This window comes from Arvicanthis niloticus, chromosome 7 (genome assembly GCF_011762505.2).
Source record: "Arvicanthis niloticus isolate mArvNil1 chromosome 7, mArvNil1.pat.X, whole genome shotgun sequence".
In the NCBI taxonomy this organism is placed as follows: Eukaryota; Metazoa; Chordata; class Mammalia; order Rodentia; family Muridae; genus Arvicanthis; species Arvicanthis niloticus.
In genome coordinates, this window is record NC_047664.1 from 32,821,762 (window position 1) to 32,845,510 (window position 23,749).

A 23,749-nucleotide genomic window follows, 5' to 3' on the forward strand; every position below is an offset into this window, starting at 1 on the left:
CCACTGGACTCTCAGTGATAGCACAGTGGCCATGCTCACAGTCTGCACAGAATGTGTGCATGGAATCTGTTCAAAGGGCTTAGGCCACTCCATTTATTCCTCTTGCCTTTTCTTTTCAAAATCCAAGTTATTTGTGTTTTTCTGAAAATGTCACCAAAGCTATATGATTCTATTCTGTTGCTGAGAAGCCATATGGTTTGAGATACATTGTCTAACCCAAGACAGTCGTAATATCTTATTCATAAAGCAGGTATTATAAAATAAAGGTGGACTTAAAGTAATCCCAACACTATTCTTTTCCTATAATGTACAGTCTAGTCTTATTTTCAAAAACAGGTTTCTAGCAATTCCTTTTTTTGGATTCTGGAAAGTAGCATAAGGCAGGACAGTTTATTAAATATATCTGAAGTGAATAAAGGAAACAGAGTGACTTTCAGAGTTTCTTGTGCTCCTTACAGAAAGAATTGTGCTGTTCAATGAAAGGCACTGACCTTGGTATCCACAGGGTTATCTCATGTATTGTGAGGAGTGTGTAACCCACTTTAGAGCTGGACCCCAAGGCCAGTCCCTGTGATGCTAAGCTTTCCCCTTATGCTGACATCAGAGCTCTGGCTGCTCCAGTGATAACATCCACTCCTGAACAACAAGCATCAAATATTCCTGCAGGGAGGAGGTGACAAGTGCCCTATTGCCCCTTTCAGGCATTAACAACCTGGGCAAGGGGAAATGAGCCTGGGCGCAAAGGAAGAACACAGAATTGTGTTCAATGATGTTATCTATCTATCTATCTATCTATCTATCTATCTATCTATCTATCTATCTATAGAACCATTTTATCAGAGTTTAAAAAGAAAAAATCCAAGGGAAATAATAAACCTCAGCAGATACCCAGAGGAGGAAACTGGTGAAAAAAAGGAAAGAGAATGGAATGGCAAGTATGTTGTTTACCTAAAGACAGCATGGACATCAACAACATGCTGGACAACCAGCCACTTGGAGCTTTAGAGAAAGAATACGGAAGCCCAGAGTACCAGAAGAATCATACTTAACATGCCATCCATCCTAGTACTTGGAAGACACTGGCAGGAGAATCTCTGTGAGTTTGAAACTAGTCTACATAGTGAATTTCAGGCTAGCCAAGGCTACACAGTGAGACCTTGCCTTAAAAATAGAGAGTGTGAGAGAGAGATAGGAAAGTGAATAGGCACTGGAAATCTTGAAATGTCCTGGATGGATCTTACAACTAGCATCTTCTCCTGATGCTCTCTTGTATTTTAAGCCAGTTGGTGAGCACAACCTTAGGTCCTTTATGAAGAAGGGGGTGGGGCAGAGAACAGTAGGGACTGCCCTGCTTAGTCCCTTAGTGAAGAAGGGAGGGGGCAGAGAGCAGTAGGGGTTGCTGTTCACTGTGCTCCTTTCAGACAACTAAACTGAGATAAACCACTCTTGGTAGGAAAGGCTGAAACTGCCTCAGCCTCTGTTTGTGATCAGTACTCAATGGAAAGTCTTTGTCACTAAGGTTTCCCATCTTGAGAACCAGCAGCCAGACACCATTCTGTCCTTCAGCATCCTAAATGCCTGTGGGTAATATTAATACAGCTTTTACATTCCAAAGATGCCTGATAACATTTTCATTGCTGTGATAAAACACCCTGACAAAAAGCAACTTAGTGGAGAGAGGGCTCACCGTAGTTCCAATGTCAGGTTGTGGGAAAGTCAATATGGCAAGAATTGAAGGAGCTAGTTACATTCCCAGTCAAGAGGGAAAGGAGAATAAACTCATGCACACTTCCACCCAACCTGCTCTCTCCACTCCCAGGCAGTTCAGGATCCCTACTGAGTCTTCCCATTTCTGTTAATAAAATCAAGATATTTCTCTACATACATGCCTGCAGGCCAACCTTACCTAGATACTCCCTCACTGAGACCTCCTTCCCAGATGACTCTAGATTGTGTCAAGTTGACACTTAAAACTAACCAGTGTAAGGGTGAAGTGGGAAAGGATGGGTGGATGGTAGGAGAGCATCTCATAGAGGCAAAGGGGATGGGGGATGGGATGAAGAGTTTGTGGAGGGGAAACCAGAAAGGAGACAGAATTTGAAATGTAAATAAAATAAGCAATGATTAAAAACAAAAACAAAAACCCCTAACAGTCACATCTGGCTACATGGTAAGACCACTTTCAGTATACAAAAGTTTCTCAGTGTTTAAATGAAGTCTGCAAATAGAAAAAAGAACAAGTGTACTTTACTGAGCTTCACCAGTAAATTCCATTTTGCCAAATGTCTATAGACGTCCACGCTATAACTAGAAATTGTGGCCCATGCCTGATGATATAAACCTGTTATCTCAGATACTGGGGGTTGAAATAAGAAGCTCTGTACCCTGTCTCAAAGTAGAAAATGAAAAAAAGGAGCTAAGGATGAATCTCAGTGAAAGCATACTTGCCTAGCCTGTGGAGGCACTAAATAACCACACACCAAAAAATCTGTACTGGAAGTAGAAATACTGAACAGATGCAGAGATAAAGGTGAGTCTAAGCAGAAATATTTATAGGAAGCAATCCAGACACTCTGACAGTTGCAACAAGAGTCCTGAACAGCACAGGCTGCAGTCAATGGTCACATTCTACACACTTCTTTCACCTCAACACTGCTCAGTTTTCCAATCTCTGACATGAATGGCATTCACTAACCCTGCTTTGCACATGATAGAAGTGTAGGAGAAAGAGCAATAAATATGAAACTCAGAAGAATGGTTCACTTATTGGATGCTGCTGTGACAAATCTCAATTTCAAAACAGGCCTAGCCTAACTTTGAATTTGCCTTTTGAGGCATCTTTAATTCACTTTAAGTTTATGCAGAACTTTCTTGGTTCCAGTTGTAACTGAAGGCCATGAACTCAAGTTTTACACAACCAAGGCACAGGGGAGCGGGGAACCACAGCAGCGCGGATATACAGCATGGGATCATTTCTAGAGAGATGATCTATGTGAACAAATGCAGTTTGGTTTAGGGGATATAAACATATCCATACTTATCCCAACTTCTAAACCTTCTCTTTTTAGTAAGACTTCATGACATGTTCAGCTTGCCCTACAAAGAAGTTTTACCTGGAAATAAAAGGGTGTTTTGCAAGCTGTTAGCACAGGAATCTGTCTCTTGGGTGCCTGCCTTGCTTCCTACCAATAGTTTTCTGGACTAGCATTGCTTTTAGTCCTGGGTCACAGCTCAGACTGTACCTAGACTGCCCTAGGAAAGACTGAAACAGCTCTAAGTGCTCTTTGTCACTCTTCTTTCTCAGTGGCCCAATCTTCTCTTCTGTGTTTAAACATGGCAGTTAGGAGCAGGCCCACAGGACAATGTTGGCAAAGAGTTCAGCTCCATTTTCTTTTTGCTGCATCCACCTGTTGTCTGCACAGCAATCTTCCATCAAAATCCTTGATGCTGTTGATTACAGGATGTCACATGATTTATGATATTATCTAAATATCGCAATTTAAAATTGGCAGCTAAAATAACAAATAAACTAATTAACCAATCCATCTGGAACAGCACAGGAAACTGACTTTGCTGTTGGCTCCTAGCTGACGTGCGGTATAGAGGCACTATCTTTCCCTCTCAAGGGTTTGCATGCTTCTGACCAGACTGCAGTCACTAGTTTTTGGTAATCTCCAAGAAGCAGGTCTCCTCTTTCCCATTTGCTCAACATCTGATTTCTCAGCTTGTTTCTGTCTGAAGATGTTTGGGAACTCAACTCCTTCAGTGAATCTTGGAAAACACAGAACCCATGATTGTAGTGGGGGTACAGAGAATGTTCAGGACCAGAGAAGAGGTGTGTCCTACACAGCCCCTGTGAATGCTTTTGTTGGATTGCAGTTGTTATGCTTTTGTTGGATTCTTGAAAAGAACAAGTAAAGTTTGGTATAAGACTCGTGCTATAGGTGTCTTCACTGATGTGTTTGGTGCAGAGCTGCTTTAAAGCATCTGGCCAGATGATGAGACAAACAGTGGAAGGAGTGCTCTTGGAGGATGGGGTGCAATGAGGCATTGCTACAAAGCACAGCTTTCCTGGAACTGTCTATAGCAGACTCTTATGACAGCGCTGAAAGCCTTCATTGGTTCCCTGCTTTCCAGACTTGAAATTATGGCTTTTCTAGGCAAGTCCAATGGCCAGCTGTTACCCCAAGATGGATGAAAAGGCTCAGCCTTAAGCTCCCCTCTGCTAAATCTGAAAGCTTCCCTGTGCAGTGTGCAGCCTACGGTATAGCCACTTCACCTTGCGTGAGAATCAACCTTATTGCACCTCAGCCTTCATCTACACAATCAGTGACAAAAAATAATGGAACCATCTCATAGGGAACCAGGTAGATAACTAGGTAGAAAGAATGACATACATGAAGTATGGTGCTGGTGATGTTAGGAAGAGAAACAGGTTTATGATGAAAGCAGTTTGGAGATAGAGATGCAGTAGGAAGGAACCAGGACCTACAGGTCAGCAAGTCAGATCTTGAACTGCATTGAAATTTCTAGTTCCACAAACTGACACACTTTCTTACAAGCCTTAAATCAGTTTCACCCGGACTGATTTAATAGCCAGTCCCAGGCTACGGAATCAAACATTCTAATGTAAGCAGACTTCCTCGTGACATTAGCCAGGCTGGAATTTCCTTACATGCTATTTTCTCTCTTGTTGTTTTATGCTCACGAGCTTCCTGCTTGACAGGATCCTACCCTAGAGTCACTCTGACTTTCCTACATTTGCCTGTGTGAGTACATATGTACCTGTGTGTGCTTCCAGTGTGCACACTCACTCCCATTGTATGAGGTGTAAATGCTTTCTCAGGTCTAAAGGCCCGCATCCTAGTCAGGAAGGATTCACACTACAATCTGTCTGCCACTTTGACGAGTCAGTGTTTTCAGTTTTGAAAGTTGCTTTGGGGTTTCATTTAAGAAACCCCACTTTAAGGAGTGACGGTTTCCTTCCAGGTATTCTTCCATATATGAACAGTTCTTGATATATCTGGATACTAGACTCTTCTGAATCACATGGTTTGTGATGATCTCATTCTGTGGTTGGATTTCCATGCCTCTGAGAGTGTTATTTGACATCAACATTTTAATTTTGATGTTAGTAGTTGTCCAATCCAAAATTACACAGACTTAGGCCCCTGAGTTGGAGCCCTACAGATTTCCTGTGTTGAAGAATATTTTGGCTATTGGAGGTTATATAATTTCATGTGAATTTGGGGATCGCTTGTCAAAATTTTTTCAACAAAGCATAATTTTGTTTTGATAGTAGATCAATGTGGGAAATATTTTCAACTCCTGATTTGTGAACACAGATATCTTCCCATTTTTGTGTCTTTTTTAAATGTTTTACATTAATATTCTCACTTTACAAAAAATGATTGATTAGTTTTATGCATGTACACTGTTGCTGTCTTCAGACACACCAGAAGAGGGCATCAAATCCCATTACTGGTGGCTGTGAGCAATCATGTGGTTGCTGGGAACTGAACTCAGGACCTCTGGAAGAGTAGTCAGTGTTGAGCCATCTCTCCAGACACAATATTCTCATTTTTAATACCACTTTACCAATTAAAATGATTTTAAGCTATTTATTTATTTATTTATTTATTTATTTATTTATTTATTTATGAGTTGAGGGGTATCTCACTATATGGCTTTATCTGGCTTGGAACTGGCTATGTAGACCAGGCTACCCTTGAACTCATAGAGATCTACCTGCTTCTTCCTCCTGAGTGCTGGGATTAAATGTTTTTCATTATGCCCTGCTATTTTCAGTATTTTTGATGTTATTGAAAATTAAATTGCTTTCATAATTGAAGGCTTTTTCTATATTTTTGAGAATTTTGGATGTAAATGCAACACAATATAGTTGAATATATCTTCCATTTCCCTTCTCCAACTTACTCCATTTCCTCTCATCCCGTGACAGCGTTACTGCTACCATTACTGCTACTTTTGTCAGTCAGGTGTGTTCTTTCAGAGGGCAGTACAATGGAGTGACACATAGTGCTGACAATGAGAGATGCTCAGCCCTCTATGGAACATGAGTGTTAGACATGCCCCTCCTTCACCCCCAGCAGCAAGGCACAGGAAAACCCCAGAAGAATGTAAGAGCCCGAGGCTGGAGAGGAGTGCTCTGTAAATGCTGTCTTCTGGATGCAATGTGGCCTCTGCCCCCATGAACCCATTGAAACTGTGGTTCCTAGTACATGTCTGACACCAGATCAAGCCAGCCATAGAATCGATCATAGTTTGGGAAGGTGTTTCCAATAACTTTAATCTTGAGTCATTCATTGATGCTTTTCAGAAGGAAAGCTTTTGTATTTAGCTTTTGTGCTAGAACTAAGCTGACCATATTTTTTGTGTGAATTTTATTTTTTGTTGTTTTGTTTTTTTTTCTTTTAAGACAATTAGTGTGAGAAAGGTAAAGGGGTTTTAGCTTCCTGCATCCAGGTCTTCATGGTGTCTTCTATATTCATGGTCAACAGCAGCAGGCTGTTCAGGGTGTTTGAGCTTTGGTGTTGCCCTTATAAGGAAGGCTTTTAGCCTTTTTACACTAAGTCTAACACAGGTTGGCTCTGTCTACTCTGCTGATAAAGGTCCTTTTGATGCCCACTTTTTTTTTTTTAGTGGTTTTTATCTTTTTATGAAAATGTTAAGATTTAAATGATCCCCTTTTCCATTGAGGTGGTTATACATTTTTTTCTTTTCTTCTATTAATAAGCTATGATGTATTAACTAAGTAATTTGCAAGTCTCACTTGGCCATCAAGGTGATTTTATTTTTTTGTCAAATTAGATAGGTTGAAGTACCCAGATATGTAGTTTATATTTAAACCAGTAAGCTTTGAGGAAAGCAGATTACTATCCATAGTGTGAGCAGGTTTTGTCTAATCAGGTAAAATTTGTAGAGGAAACAGACTAAAGTGAGACAACAACCCACAAGGCTATGAGCTAAGATACTGACTCTTTCTCTGTGCGTACTCACATCTCATGACTGTAGTCTCCAAAAATATTGATTAATGTTTCTAAGCTTTGGATTTAATGTCACTATTTTGTTCAATATATAGGCATGCCACACTCACAAGGGGTTGGTTTAATCTTTAGTTTTAGTGCACTCATTTTCTGCCTTTGGTGTCAAGAAATGAAGGAAAGAAAGTGAGCAAGTCCTTCGTTAACTGCTTTAGAATGGGTTTAGTAAGCATCCAGGTTTGTTCTAGACATATTGGTCAGAATTCACCTGTGAAGCCATATTGTCCTCAATTTTAATTAAGTTGTTTTGCATGTGTATATTATATTCTCATATGTGCATGCATGTTCACATGTGTTTGATGTGCATTCATGTATGTAAACATGTTCACAAGGATGTATGTGTATACATCTAGTGCCCTGAGGCTTGTATCAGTGGTCTTCCTTGATCATTTATCAGCTTACTCACTGAGGCAAGTTCTCGAAGCTAAACCTAGAGCTCTTTGGTCCAGCCATTCTGGCTACCTGGCTTGCTGTAGGATTTCCCTGTTTCTGCCTTCCGTGTGTTGGAATCATTGCAGGTCATCATACCTCTTGACATTTTCATAAGTGCTGGGATTTGAACTCCAGCCCTTATGCTTCATAGCAAGAGGTTTATCTACTGCTCTATCTCCCCAGCCCTGGATTTTATTATTTTTTTTTTTTTTTTAATTACTGATTCTTTTTTTTTTTTTTTTTGCTGAAGTTAATTTTTATGTTTTATTTTAAGTCAATTTTTGGAAGGCCTTTATCTCTTCTAAGTTGCCTAAATTTTGACATATACTTCTATATTTGAATTTTAATTTCTTTTATTTTGATAAGGTCTTTGATCACATTGACATTTCATTCCTGGTTTAGTAAGATGAGTCTTCTCTCTCTTTTGTCTACTTGGTGAACTTTCTTCAAGAAACCAGCTTTTGCTATCACCTGTCTTTTGCAAGGATTTCAAGCTGTATGTTTTGTGAATAATTATTCAAGTCTTTTTGTGTGTATGTTTGCATGCTCATGAGGGGGAGGCTGTTTGTGCATGTGTGTGGGCAGGTCCACATGTATGCAGGCCAGAAGTCAGCACCAAGTGTCTTCCATAGTTGTTCTTCATTCTGTCTGTCTATCTATCTATCTATCTATCTATCTATCTATCTATCTATCTATCTGCCTATCTATCTATCATCTATCTATCTATTTATGGATAGCAAGCTCTCAGGATTTACCTGTCTCAGCTCCCTGCTCCAGTACTGAGGTTACAGATGTGTTTTGTTGTGCCTGGATTTTTACAGGTGTTGAGGTTTGAATTCAGGCCTTCTGCGTGTGTATATGTTTATGTGTGTGAGAATGTGTGTGTGTGTGTGTGAGTGTGTATGTATGTGTGAGTGCTAATGTGTGTGTGCATTTGTGTGAGTGTGTTTGTATCTGTGTAGATCTGTATGTGAAATTGTGCATGTGTGTGTGTATGGTGTGTGTGGGATGTTATGTTAGAATGGTTTGTGGGACATGGTGTGTATGTGTGTATTATGTGTGTGGGATGGTGTGTGAGATGGTGTGTGTGGATGATGTGTGTGGACTTGGTGTGGGGACAGTCTGAAGATGACACTGAGGAAAGTTAACCCTACACAAAGCTTGCTGTTCTTGTTGAAACAAACTTATTATTTCTAAAAGATAAGTCTGCTTTAGTTTTTAAAGCTCTTGGTTGATTTCCAAGTTACTGAAGTTTGATTCTGACAGTTTTGCCCATATTTGTGTTTCTGTTCAGAAAGACAAGATTTTGCTTCTTTCTTCTGCCAATTTTACTGACATCACTTGGAAACTCTACTGAGCTTTGCAAATCAATATAAATATCATGTGAGAATATGATCAGTTTCTAGTTATTTGCTTTCTGAATTGTTTTACTGAAGTTGCTAGCAACTGAATTCAATGTTAGAAATAAACGGCAATGTTTCTGGCTTAAGGGAATGGCTGTGGTTTGGGTCTGGGTTGTGTCCCCAAAGGAACATATGTTGGCGGCTTGGTCTCCAATTAACAATAGTAATAGAAATGAGACCCTAGAGAGCTCAGACCATCTAAGTAGTTGTGTTTGGGAATGAAAAATGGCTCAGTAGTGACATATGCTTGTGGTTCTTGCAGAGGACCTAAATTCAGGTGCTCAACCGCTTGTAAGTCCAGCTCCAGGGGATCTGGTACTATCTTTAGGCACTTTCACATGTGTGGCATGCACACCGAAACATACACACAATCTCATGGATAATTTTTAAAAACCGTATTTACACCCATAGGTGGCTGCTTCCACGGCTTTGATCTGAGAAGCTCCATTTGGTAGGAGGCAGCAGCGGCTGAAGACATGTCAAATAACAGCATATTAAGAAAACCCTTGTAAAGCTCAAAGAAAATCATAGAAAGAATGGGAAGCAGGAATGTAAGCACTAGAGGAAGGAATTAAATGAGGTAGAGCATTGTCTTTGGAACACACCATCTTTGTTGTGCTCTTGCTTCCACAGCAGATGCAACAAAGGCAGGAGACCTGGGCAACATTGGGCCTGTTAACATCCTGTCACAGGGAGTGAGCAGGGAGAAGGGCATTTTACATGATGCTTCCTTCCATGTGTATATGTATCTGTCAAACCCACAGAAAGGTGAAATTAAGGAATAGTCCCTAATGTAGAGTGGGGCTTAGTGAATGAGTTGCTCAGTTATTTCTCAACATCATCCAAAGTAGTAGAGTGGCTCATGACAGCAACAGATGCTTAGAAGATTCCAAAGCAACTGGGAAACTGGGAACTCAAAAGCATATAATAGGCTCTCGGCATTGGCTGCTCAGTTTCCCTGTAAAATAGGCTTGAATAACACCTAATAAACAACTGCAGAGGTTGGACTTAGTGAGAGCTAAATAGGTCCTATGCAGGCACACTCTCCTGTGTAGACTGTTGTACTAGAGAGACTGTGTTAGCATTCTCAAGGCTATCTCAGACCTCAGTAGGTCTTTCAGTAGTTAACATGTCAACTCACTAGTTAATGTGAGATATGATTATTATTAAGCCTTTAAGCCTCTCTTCTTGCTTCTTCTCTTACAGGACATACTTTCTTTTATACAGTCCTATTGCTAGTTTTATTTTCCATCAGTAAGTGGGCTATCCTCTGGCACTCTTTGGTCCCCAGAACGGTGAGAGTAAAAAAAAAAAAAACGTATTTTCCTTATAAATTTCTCAGCCTTAGGTATTTTGTTATAGTAACAGCTGTACAATGATTGGCTTTAATGCCATGGTTAACATTGGTATGTGCAAACTTCCAACTGAAGATTAAACAAGAGAATGAGGTATCTTATGTAGTTCATGAATGCTTCTTATCCTAAGAAAAATAAAAGTAGTGTTATAAAAGCAGACTCTAGGCAATTGATTTAAAACATGGTTCTCCCATGGCTATGTTAATGGTCTTAGGGCTCCAAGTTGGTTTTGCTGTCTCAATCAATTTATTTTCAAAACTGTCAATTCTTTTGCTGTATTCTCAATAGATGTGAGCAACCATGTCCAACCACACCAAAGGGTCAGGGTTGCATAATGGTGTGTATCAGGGCCCCTTTCATCATTAGCTATCTCCTATATTAGACCTTAATTTTTCTTTGTCTCTTAGGTTTAATTTCCTTTTGTGTATTTCTACGTTTTCTCTTGGAACTGTATTAAAGGGTTGCAACATTAGATAGGTTGAGAATTACTATTTCTAGAAGGTTTATGCTAAGTATCCACCTTTGGAGATCAATTTTTTGTTTGTTCCAAGTCAGGGAGAGTTCATTGTGCAGACAATGTTAGACAGTCATTAATGTCAGAGGAGGCACTGCAATATTAAATATGGCAGTCACTGAGTGGCCATGAACCTTTAAAAATATGTATGTATGTATGTATGTATGTATGTATTTATTAAAAATAGAATTTTTATACAACATATTCTGATAATGGCTCCCACCCAACTCTACACTTTTTCTTATGCTCTCTCTCTCATTATAAAATACACAGGTATATAAAAATGAATAAAATTAAAATAAGATAAAATTACAAAAACAAATAAGGTGAAACAAATGAACAGAAAAACAGTATCTCCAAAGAAAAAGTAATGTAGATTCAGTGACACTGATAAACACAAGAAAACCCACAAACACACCAAGTTGGAAAGCATAATATATAAGCAAAAGACCTGTAAGGTAAGGTGGTGTGATTAAAAACAATTGAGAGAGAGAGAGAGAGAGAGAGAGAGAGAGAGAGAGAGAGAGAAGAGAAGAGAAGAGAAGAGAAGAGGAGAGGAGAGAAAAGAAAGAAAAAGGGAAGAAAGATAGAGGACAAGAGAAAGAAAGGAAGAAAGGAGGAAGGAAGAAAGAAGAAGAAGAAACCTTAGACAAAGTATTTGATACAAAAATACCTCCTGAAATATTACTGAGCTTATTTTGTGTTAGCCACCTACTGCTGGGCCTGAGACCTGGTCTTAATAGTGTTTTATACACCCAGTGAAGAAAACTTTTATTTGTTATTGATTGGAGATAGCTTCTGGGTTGGGTATGTTGGCTTGTGTCCGTTTTCACTCTCAACATTGGGACCCCATCTGGTGCAGACCCATGTAGTCCCTGTGCGTACTGCCATAGTCTCTTTGAGTTCATTTGTGCTGTGTTCAGAAGGCCTTGTTTTCTTGGGATCCTCCATCTTCACTGGCTCTTACACTCTTTCCCCTTTTTCTTCTATAGAATTGTGTGAGTTTTGAGGAGAGGGAATTGCTGCAGACATCCACTGTAAGACCAAGTGTTCCAAGGTCTCTCACTCTCTGAACGTTGTCTAGCTGTAGGTCTCTACATTTGATCTCACCTACAACAGAAGGATGCTTCTCTGATGATTGCTGTGCAAGACACTGATCTATAAGTATAGAAGAATGCCATCAAAACTCATATTATTCTAGGTTCCTTTAGCAGAGCAGAAGTATTTGGTTTTTTTTCTATGTTAATTTGTGATTTAATCTATAGTAGTATTTCTTTAAGAACTTGAGCAATCTTGTAAATAAAAATATAAGTATTTAGAATTGCAATATTCTTTTGATGTATTTTTCTTTGATTTGCATATCTTTTCAGATTAGTTTTGGGTTGAAGTCTATTCTGTCAGATATTAAAATGACTAATCTAGCTTGTTTTGGGGGTCCACTTGTTTGACATATCTTTTTCCATTCTTTGATGTCTATCCTTGACCTTTACATATGTTTTTTGGATGCAGCAGAAGAATGGATGCTAATTTTATAAGTAATTTGTTAGTTTCTGACTTTTTATTAGGAAATAAAGAACCCCAAAGTTGAGAGATATCAATGAGCAGTGTTTGTTCATTCCTGTTATTTTGTTGTTGTGGTGTGGGTTCCACCCTGGGATTTGCTGATCTGAGATTATTTATTCCTTGTGTTTTCTTGGTTGTGGTTAACCTGTTCAGGTTGAAGTTTTGCTTCCATTGCCTTCTGTAGAGCTGTATTTATATATAGATACTGCTTAAAATTTTTTATAGTGTAATGTCTTTCTTTATTCTTTATGACTGAGACTTTTTCTGGATATAGTAGTCTAGGCTGGTATCTTTGGTCTCTTAGAGTTTGTAGAACATCTGTCCAAGTGCTTCTGGCTTTCATAATTTCCATTGAAAAGTCAAGTTATTCTAATTGACCTTTTATACGTTACTTGATTTGCTTCTCCTTGCAGCTTTTGATAGTCTTTTTTTGTTCTGTACAGTTGGTGTTTTGATTATTATGTGACAAGAGATATTTCTTTTCTGGTTCAGTCTATTTGGTGTTCTGGATGCTTCTAGTATCTCCTTCTTTTATGATTTTTGTCATAAGTTTTTTGTTTTTTGTTTTGTGTGTGTGTGTGTGTGTGTGTGTGTGTGTGTGTGTGTGTATGTGTGTGTTGACGCACACACCATTGACCTGGGTTTCTTCTTCTTCTATTCTTATTATTCTTATTTCTCAGAGCCTACTGTAGTATAGTAGGTTTGCTATACTCTAGTGGAGAAATACGGTCCTGACTGTTATTCATTGTGGTTTTACTCTGGGGTCTAAACATCTGAGTTTAGGATGTTTGTAATTCTAGGTATTGATATCCTCTGGCCTTTTCTTTGTTGGATAGATTTTCTTATTTCTTATTATTCTTATTATTGGTCTTTTCAAGATTTTCCAGATTTCCTAAATGTTTTGTTCCTGGATTATTTTAGATTTAGTATTTTCCTTTCATCAAGATATTCATTTCTTCTATCTTGCTTTCAATGACTGAGATGTTCTTTTCCATCTTGTGTACACTGTTAGTGATGCCTGACTCTGAGGTTCCTGTTTAAGCTCCTACATTTTTCCTTGCTAGTTTTTTTTCAGCTCTTTTTTATTGATTCTATTTCTGCTTTCATTTCTTGAACAGTTTTTTTTTCATTTCAATCCACTGTTTGTGTTTTCATAGATTTCATTAATAGATTTATTCATAGCCCCTTTAAGTTCCTTTATCAAATTCATAATAGCTGTTTGGAAGTCCTTGACTTGTGCTTCAGCTTTATTGCATTTCTCAGAGCCTACTGTAGTATAGTAGGTTTGCTATACTCTAGTGGAGAAATATGGTCCTGACTGTTATTCACTGTGGTTTTACTCTGGGGTCTAAACATCTGAGTTTAGGATGTTTGTAATTCTAGGTATTGATATCCTCTGGTCTTTTCTTTGTTGGATAGATTTTCTGCTTCTTGTTTTCAGTTGCCCATTATAGATCTTAGGAACATTTATGGCTCTGGGTTACCTTGTAAGGAGTGCTTCTGTGTCCCTGCCAGGTATGACCACAGGCAATCCTGGGTAGAACTTGTTTCTAGGTATTGGTAGTTGACACACAGTAATGGGAGTGGAATAGAAGGGAAGGGGTTTGAGAGGTCCATAGAAGGGAGGGAAGCTGGGTCTGCCATAAGGATACAATTTCTTGGTCAGAGAGAGAGAGAGAGAGAGAGAGAGAGAGAGAGAGAGAGAGAGAGAGTCAGTCTTGATTGTTGGGCAGCTGAGACAAAGGTATGGGGATGATGAAGAAAAGCTGTCAAAGAGGATCTGCTTAGTTACCTGAGATTGGTGGGTAGAAAGGCTGCAGCAGTTGGAAACAGCTTGGGTAAGACTGGGGAACTGAAATTGGAGGATGGGAAGGAAGGAGAGTGAAAATCTCTTATCTGGTTGTCTGACCAGCAGGTTTCCAGGGAGAGACTTCCTCAGGTCTTGTTGAGAGATAAAAAGGGGATGGGGTGAGGAAGGAAGGCTAATTTTTTTCATTCATGAAGTTCTTAAAATAAAAATGATATCTTATTGCTCTCTGCTCATAATGTCCAATTGAATACAAGAAAACCCACTGAAAATTCTCACCATGTTCTGCAGGAACCTACGTGACTAATGCCATGTCATTTCTGAAGTCCTTCTCCCAAACTCTTCCATCACCCTAGTCCTGTTGCTCTCTTGCTTTTCCATGAGAAGGTCACCTAAGAAACATCACATTAATTCTTTCTTCTCTCTAGGCCTCGTTTCTCACCAGCTTCTGCTTCACTTCATGAGGTCCCATAGCACAGATTTGTAAGACTAGATCTCTGCTTTGGCCTGTTTTGGTTTGTGGATGTCTGTTGAACTCCACCCAGTGCAGCCTCCTTCAGACTGAGCTGTTCCTCTTGTGTTTATGTCTGGGATATACAAACAAGAGGCATATATTCCTTTTAGCTAACTATTCATTGAATCCTGTATGACAGCAGCTGTTTTAAAAGCTAAAAGCACCCATATTTCTGTCTGTAGAAATTGGAGCAAATGTCCGAGAGGAGGTAAAAATAAGACTATTGAAGGCTGTGCTTAAAGAATGGGAGAGAAGAATATTTTAGGAAAGGGAAGGAGCTATGGAAAGACACGTGGCATTCTTAGCTCTAGAACAAAACCTTACATATAAATTCCTTACTGATGCACTGAAAATAAAATTCTGAAGTTAAGACATTTTAGAAAAGAAATCTTTCCAACTTGAGTTTAATTCAAGATTATTTCAAAGTCTTACTATTTTTTTTATTTCTAATCTTGAAGAGGGAAGATAGTATCACAGGTTATAACAGGGTTGTGACACCAATGAGCATTTAGTCAAGTCAAAAAAGACCAAGACACTTAGAAGAATGGGGAGGAGAAGTGGCAAAGAGCTACCTAAGACTAGTGGAGACTGTAACAACTCTTCTGTGCCTTCCAATTCCCATCTGAGACCTGAGTGAGTATCTCAACATTTGAAAAAATTAAGGGTAAGAATGGGTCTGGTCTCTGGTCTTCCATATGCTCAAGCAGAGATGTTAAAGAGGACTTGAAAAAGAATCTATGCTTATGGCTGTGGCCCTTCTAATAGATTTTAAATATACTGTATGTCTTACAAGCACATCATGTGTTCAAAATTTTTTGTGTATATGGCATGTGTGAGAATGTGTATGTGAAGGTATATGTATGCTGTATGTGAATGTGCACCTTCTCCTCCTCCTCTTCCTCCTCCTCCTCCTCCTCCTCCTCCTCCTCCTCCTCCTCCTTCTTCTTCTTCTCTCTCGGTCTCTCTCTCTCTCTCTCTCTCTCTCTCTCTCTCTCTCTCTCTGTGTGTGTGTGTCTGTGTGTGTGTGTACAGGAGCATGTAGATGCTTCAGCTTGGGTATGGAGGTCAGTGTACACACTTAGTCCAGTCTTTATCTTTCTTCCGGTTTGGAGCACTATGTCTTTTTCTGTTTGCTACTGCATTATACTCTCCAGGATAACTGACCCATCAGCTTCTAGTAGATGCCCCTGTTTCTGCCTCCTATCCCACCCTACGATTACTGAAACTACAAGTATGACTATAGTTCTGATTATTACCTGACTTCTGAGGCTCTGACCTCAGACCCTCAGGCTCATATGGCAAGTTTATTTTATTTGCCACTGATCCATCTCTGCCCATATTAAACACCCATGAATCTCATTTTCTAGTTTTTGTTATTACTCTGGCCTTATTGCAATAGCTACTATGGGTGTGTGTGTGTGTGTGTGTGTGTGTGTGTGTGTGTGGTGTGTTTTAATTTGGAAATTTAGCTTTTCGGAAAGTTGATAGAAGATGCATTTCTATATTTGCAGCATTACTACCATATATATTGGTCACAGAGAGGTCAATGTCTTGGTACAAGGTGAGTCTAATTTTCACTTTTTGTAACCAAAGAGGGTTAATGAGATCTTACAGTCAGGAGTCTGTGTCTGGACCTTGCTCTGGCCCCAGAGCATGTCATCTTTCCTACACATCACATTAGTGTCTTATTCTTGTTTATTTTTCATCTGTAAAATGCAGCACAGATGGGGTGTTATGAGACCCAATAGCAGGGTTTGTATTTATATCTCACAAGTCTTGCTAGTTTTTTTCAAGGCAGAGCCTTTCTATATACTCAGAAATATATGTGCTAGATTTTATCTGACAGTGGATAAACTCATCATTCAGCAACTAATGATTTTTTGCTTTTGAGTCTAAGTTTCTCAGAAATGAATTTAATGATTGTTACAGACATTAGCCATGGCTGTACTCATGTGATTTTTGTTGTATGATATCTGTTTCCCTTTAAATTTCTACCAAGTAAAGGTATACAGAGTATCAGATCCTTGTAAACATGGTCACAGTGTAATATTATGAATGAAGAATGATTTTTGTATGTGATGAAATTTAGGTTGTTGTACCCCTGGTAATAAAATTTATTAATAGTAACCATTATTGTCCAACCATTGTCATTCTAATATCTTGAGAACAGCAGTTACTATTATGAGCAAAGTAGAAAGAACTGAACTTAAAAAGCATCCACAGGCTTCAGAGAACAAGAATATCAAATGGAGTTTATTTGCAGTAAGACGACAGAGACAGAAAAGCATATTTTTAACTAACTTAGTATGACACAGGGTTTAAGGTAAGGGAAACTGAGGTCAGGTCAATGAGTCAATGAATGATGATGTGGATGCACTAGCCACAGGCTCTCAGGCTACAGTTTCACTGTGGTCCAGGATTTTGTCTGCACTGGATCCTTGTTCAGGCCATTGCTCAACTGTCCTGTTCTCAAGTGCAGTGGCAGAACTGTGAGGCTGGGGAATGTAAAGCACAGATTTTCCTTACATTAGAAATATGAGACCTAGTGTGTTTGTCCTGTTCTTATCCACTGGGAAGTTTTTAACAGGTATAGGTAGTTAAAGTGCATGCTACTAGAATTATGACAGAGAATTCTTCTCTAAATCTCTGGTATCGTGAAACAGGATAGATAGCTGTCCTTGTATGTTTTTTTTTTTTTTAATGTGACTTTGGCTTTACAAAAGTGATCATGAAGTAGGAATTGTCTTCCATAATGACTCAGGGCTTTAGTAACAGGAGCCCCTTTGAATGAGGCAGTAGTTGCTTACTCTTTACATACTCTTCTCAGTAGTTCAATGTCCATTTACTCTGTCAGGCATAAGAAAAGGAAGACTCCACATCTGATGAGAGAACTAACACGTACGAAAATATCCAAAGCAAGCATTTGCTGAGGATGTGCTAGGTGCCAGACAATAATCTCCTGAGGAGCTAGCAGCCACAAGAGTCCACTCTCCATCTTCAAAGCATTTCTAGTGTATAGAGAACCAAGGCAGACTGTTGCCAAGGTTATCTGTTAATGACAAACTGTAGAGTAGGGAGGACAGGTAAATAAATGAAACCACACAACAGAGAGAGAGAGAGACCCAAAGAGCAGATAGCACCGTGATAGATGGTGACAGTGTTACTGCAGGTTACTGTTCAAAGAAAGGATTGCATAATATGTAGAGCTAAGGAAATATATTCCTGCAAAGAATTCATCAAATAGATTTCTATCTCTTGCTACAGGGAAATTAAGTCCAGATGGGTCAAGAACTTAAATGTCAAAGGCAAAGCTTTAAAATGAGAAGAAACAACTTGGATGAAATCATCCTACCCTTGAAGTTGGGAAGGATTTCTTCATTAGGACACCAAAAGCATTCATTGAAAGTCCTCAATGGAAATTAAAAACATTTGCTTATCAACCAATCTTAGAAAATTAACATAAAGCTAAAAACTGTGAAGGTATTTTCAATGTACATCACTGAAATATAAACCAGCCTACATCTCTATAGGCCATCTATGTATGTATCTGTTTTCTACCTAGGTATCACCAATCTATTTATCATCCATCAATCTGTATCATCTACCAACATCAAAAAAGCCTTTTAGCCAATAGAAAAGTGGACACAAGGAATGCCATTTTACTGAAGAGAAATTCATAGATAATAAAAATTAAATGTTATTGCTTATTAGCTATTATGATGCAGATTTGATTGGCAGATAAAGTGTCATGTAGCATTGTAATAGACTAGACCACTGGTAAATGAGCCAAGGGAAAAGGTGAAACTGGAAAATCTCATGGCATTTGAGGAAAGGACCTATGTTCCAGCCCTCAAGCTATCCTTATGCTCTTGGTTTGTACACACTTCCCTTGTAATGTTTTCATCCTCTTACAGGGTGAGAATTACAAATGACCCAAAAATACCTTATCAAAGGTAACATGGAGAAATATGAATTGAAAAGGAACATTATGCCCTTTATATCCTCTGAAGTAAAACCATGCTTTAGATTGCTTCTTTAAAAAACTACTAACTCTTCCCCTTTTAGCAGATATCAGTTGCCAGTAGCTGCTCAGCTAAGGGTAGGGTATTGTGATCACCCTCCTCCATGCTAGGATTTTGTCTGGCTTGATCTCACACAGGTATTGTGCATGCATTCATACTTGCTGAAAGTGCATGTGTGCAATTCCCCTGTTGTATCCAGAAGACAGCGCTTTTGTTGTCATCTGAACCTCTGGCTCTTACCTTTATTTTTTTTTTTTTTTACCTCATTTTATATTATGAGCCTTGAGAAGAAAGTATGTAGTACAGATGTCCTGATTAGGGCTGGTCACTCTACAGTATTCTATTCTCTGAAGACGGACCAGTGTGGTTCTATGTATCAGTTGTCATCTATTGTAAAATTAAACTGCCATGATGACATTTTCAACTTGCTCCAGTTCATGGTTTCACACCCACGATTATATGGAAAGCAGAGATTGCACTAGTTTTTTTTTAAAGGACAAAGTGGATGTGAATAAGATCAAAATACATTGTGTAAAAAGTCATAGAATTAATAATTAAAATAAAACAAAACAATCAGACTTGTGGTAGTTTCCATATAGAGATGGCATGTAAGCAAGTGGTCTGACAGAATAAAGTTATCAAAAAACAGAACCCCATTCCTGTGACACTTTATGGGGTTGAATCCAACAGCAATGATAATAAGATTTTTTTTTTAAAAAAAAAAAAACTTTGAATAGACTCTTGGATGAAGTACAAGAGGTAGTCTATTCTCTAGCTGAATCGATTGAGCAAGGCTTATATGATCTCACAGAGACTGAAGGCACAGGGCCTGCACCAGGATCTCTTTGTATATATTATAATTTTCAGGTTTTTGATTTTAGGGGATTCCCCAGTGTGTAAAGGAGCGGGTCTCTGATTCTTGTGCCTTTCCCTGGCTTCCTTTGTTTCTGTTGGTTTGTCTTGTCCAACTCTGATGTGATGATAGTTGATTTTTTTGAATGAAGCTTGGATTCGGGAGGCAGCAGAAGTGCAAGTGGTTCATTATATTCCAATTAGCGCTCTATGACACCCAAGGCTGGCTAGAAATGTCTAGATGTAGGAAACTTTGCTAAGTATGAAGGTTAGTGGGGTGATAAAAATGAGTCTGATTTTTATTGCTACATATTTTTATATCAACATGACCTCAATGACTTCACCAAGCAGATAACCTTCTGCATAAACACAAAGGCAACCAAGTCTGGAACACTGGAAATTCTCCCAGATACACCCAATGATGTTTATACAGATAGGGTATTTCTGACTACTGCAAGCCTGGCTTCTGTTTTACAAGATTCAACCCTCCATGCTTTTGCCTCTTTTCACAAAATCCTGATTCTAAGATCTTTGTTTTGAAGTATCTTATTTGTATCATCCTTTCACCAAGGCTAAATCAGATCAAACAGGAACTTGAATGGGCAAATAAGAAGAAGCCATGCCACAAGCTTGACTGAGGACAACCACTCTATGGACCACAGGCATCAGAAATCACAGAGAATATGGGAGAAGCCAAAACGATGTAGAATAACATGAGGAAGCTGGAGAATGAACTGATTCAAGGGATGAATCAAGCCTCTATAAGAAACATCTCTGTGTGAAAAACATTGGTAATCTCCTTCCTCGATGTGCAAGTGATGAATGACAAATTTATCAGTCAAATGTTAGTTCTTGGTGATCATGCGCATTGTCTGTAGCCTTCCTCACAGCCTTGCTAAATAATATACATGGTCTGTAGCCTTCCTCACAGCCTTGCTAAATGATACAAAGCTCCTTCGAGGTGTTCTATTTCCTCCCAGCACTAAGTGGTGTCTTAGCTGTTGTAATTTCGATAATAGAATAGTAGGTACTCCTCTGTATAAAGTGTGAGGCATTACCATGCTACATCTGTGTCTATGGTTTGAGTGCTGCTGTATGATTACGTCATGTTTTCAGTTGTATCAAGAGAGCACACGTTTTTCAAAGTAATGGAAAGTATGTCAAGTGGAAATATTAACCATCTTTACAATAAAAGTATTTCTATGTTCACATGGATTGTCTGACACTACAGCACATTTTGCAAAAGTGCTTTTCTAAGTCTCAAGTGTGATCATTGGTAAGACTAAGATTGGTAAGAGAGCTTCCAACACTGATTGCTTAGCCTCCCCCTTCTCCTCCTCAGAAACTACTGATCACTTTTGTTGTCTTCAGAATTTCCCTTTCCCAGAATGTTACACAGCTGAAATCAAACGGGAGGCATCATTTTTAGATTAGCATCTTCTACATTTAAGTCTTCCCCAGGCCTTCCCATGGCTTGATAGCTCATTTCATTTTGGCACAGAAAAATATCCTTTGGTTGGAGACACCACAATTAAAGGACATCTTTGTTGCTTCCACATTTGCACGATACTAAGTAAACATCCATGTGGAGGGCTCCGTGTGGACTGAGTTCTCATCTTGTATTGGATAAATGCTAAGGCACCAAGGCACATAATTGCAGGATCCTATGGTACGAGTGAAAATCCGCCAAGCTCTCTTCTAGAGTATCTACAATTTTTCTTGCCCTGAACAAATGTTACTCCCATATCCTGGCCAGCCATTAGTGTTTTGGATTTAGGCCTTTCTAATTCATACACAGTTGTTTATTTTCATTTTATTTTAGGTGCCATTGATTGAACCTGTGGTCTTGTACTTTGTCTTTTGATTTAATTTGCAATTTCAACTGATATAGGATGCTTATTCATATGCTTATTTTCCATGTGTATACCTTCTTTGAAGAGATGTTGAAATCTTTGCCTCTTTAAACCTGATACTCATTTTTTTTTTTTCTGGTTCTAAAACTCTTAGAAACTTATTGGGCTTAGAGCCAAGTTACAACCTTTAGCAAACGTGCACAAGAGACACACTTGCTTTATCTTTATCTGTATCCTATCAGAGGCTCACTGTTGATCTTTGTTCCAACTGTTCTGCTCTTTAAGCCCCCCAGTCCTCAAACACGTCCCGACCTTTTTTATGGCCACACCCTCTGCTTGTACCACTTATGTACTGGTTAGCATTTTTTTTTTTTTTGTCAAATTAACAAAGCTAGAAAGAGATAACTTTAAATGGGAAGATGTCTTCACCAGATTGGCCTGTAGGTCAGTCTTTGTGGCATTTTCGTGATTGATGATAGATGTGGGTATAGCCACTCCTGGGCAGCTGGTGCAGGGTTGCATAAAAGAAGCAAACAGTATGAGTCATGGAGAGCAAAAGAGTCAGCAGCATTCCTTCATCATCTCTGCTTCAGTTCTTTGATCCATGCTCCTGCCCTGCTTGGGTTTCTGCCTTGGCTTCCTTCAATGACAGACCTGGAATATGGAAGCCAAATAGACATTTTCCCTTTAAGTCAATTTTTGTCAATATTTTGTCCCAGGAACAAAAGGCAGACTGATACAATATTCTTCCTTTTTATATAAATAGCTCCTTCCATCCTTAGAGCTTCACGAAGATGAGTTCCTTCACAGTTTTTCTTCTACCACAAGCTCAAATCTCTTACATGATCAGTCTTAATCAAGTTCGAATCACTTTTACACTTAATGTCTGTCTTTCACAATAGAATAGATGCTCTATGAAGGTCCGCTGCTCAACATTGTTCTTTGCTCTTGAAAAGTGCGTTGGTTTCACATTAATATTTGTCAAGTGAACATGAAGGTGAAGAGAATTTTCACAATCCCATTTTGCCTCTTGCAATGTGAGGCTGCACAGACAAGCAAGACAACTTCTCGTTACAACTTGGTAGTTCTTCCCAGGCTGAGCTCAGGCCAACCTATTTCTCTTTTTATTTAAAAAACAGAAATAATTTTCTCCCCACAAATGCAAAAATTTATCAGGATATAGGATGTACTTTTTAGAGATTTTCATTCTAGAAGTTCAACATGGCATTTGGGGGGTGGAGATTTGTGCTGGTAATTCACATTTTAAGGCATATTTTAGAACATTTAATGTTTTTTTTGAACTTCAGCTGTTATAGATTGAAAATTATAATGGTTGAATTTAGGTTTTTGAGAGGAAAGTCTACTCTTTAGTAATGTTATTTATCATTACCAATAAAACAAAGGGAAACCAAATAAACTATTACACACACACACACACACACACACACACACACACACACACACAGAATGTCTAACTTCAAACTTCACTACTCTTTATAACTGTGACAGGGCTGAAATATTATGGTGTTGAAACAATATCTGAAGTGAAGGTGGTAGACATTTTGTATTGCCTTCTTCTCCTGTATTTTGTAAATGGCTATGTGAGAGAGAAAAGTACTCATGAACAAGGCAGCAAGTGCTGGATTAATTATTAATTAGTTGAAGAAAATTCAGGCTTGACCTCCAGTTAACCTAGATACGAAGCCTCATTTTGATGCCCAACATTTCAAGTGAATGTCCTTTATTATGCCCCTTAGTATTTCTTATCATATTTGAATGTTCCTCCAATGTGGTTTTCTCTGTAATTATGAGAAATTTAGATAAAATTCTTCAGCCTTGTTTATCTCTCTGGAGTTTCACCCCTGCCTTGGACAGCACCCATCCTTGGCCCACACCACCGTTTGGTTGCCTTCTTGCTGTCCCAGAAGTTTCCAACTGGCTTATCCTCAGAAATATTGAGCAAAGAACTAGATGTGAACTTTGGAGTTGGGGAGGGTAAAGGTTCATTTGCAGCATAAACCCTGATGAAGGCTGAAGAGGGATTCTCATACTCCTGAGAGTCTGCTAGCATCAGTAGACTTCCACTGCTTAACGATGTTTTCTCTAAAGTGGAGCAGCCCTGGTGAGGTACCAGGTCCATGCCTGCAGCTGGGAGATTGAGCAGAGCATAGAAATCCTTTTCATGCCTCATCCATGTTTCAGATGATTTCATGGTAACTGGTTGCTTAAGCAGACCTGAATTTCATGCAATGTTCTTCCTTAGGAAGACTAAAGTGAACTTTACAGACACACACTCAGGATTACAGTTCTTAAATGGTTGATGAACTCTTACAAAGTGGAGGTTTTAGTGATCTGGCAGGAAAGTGTGTT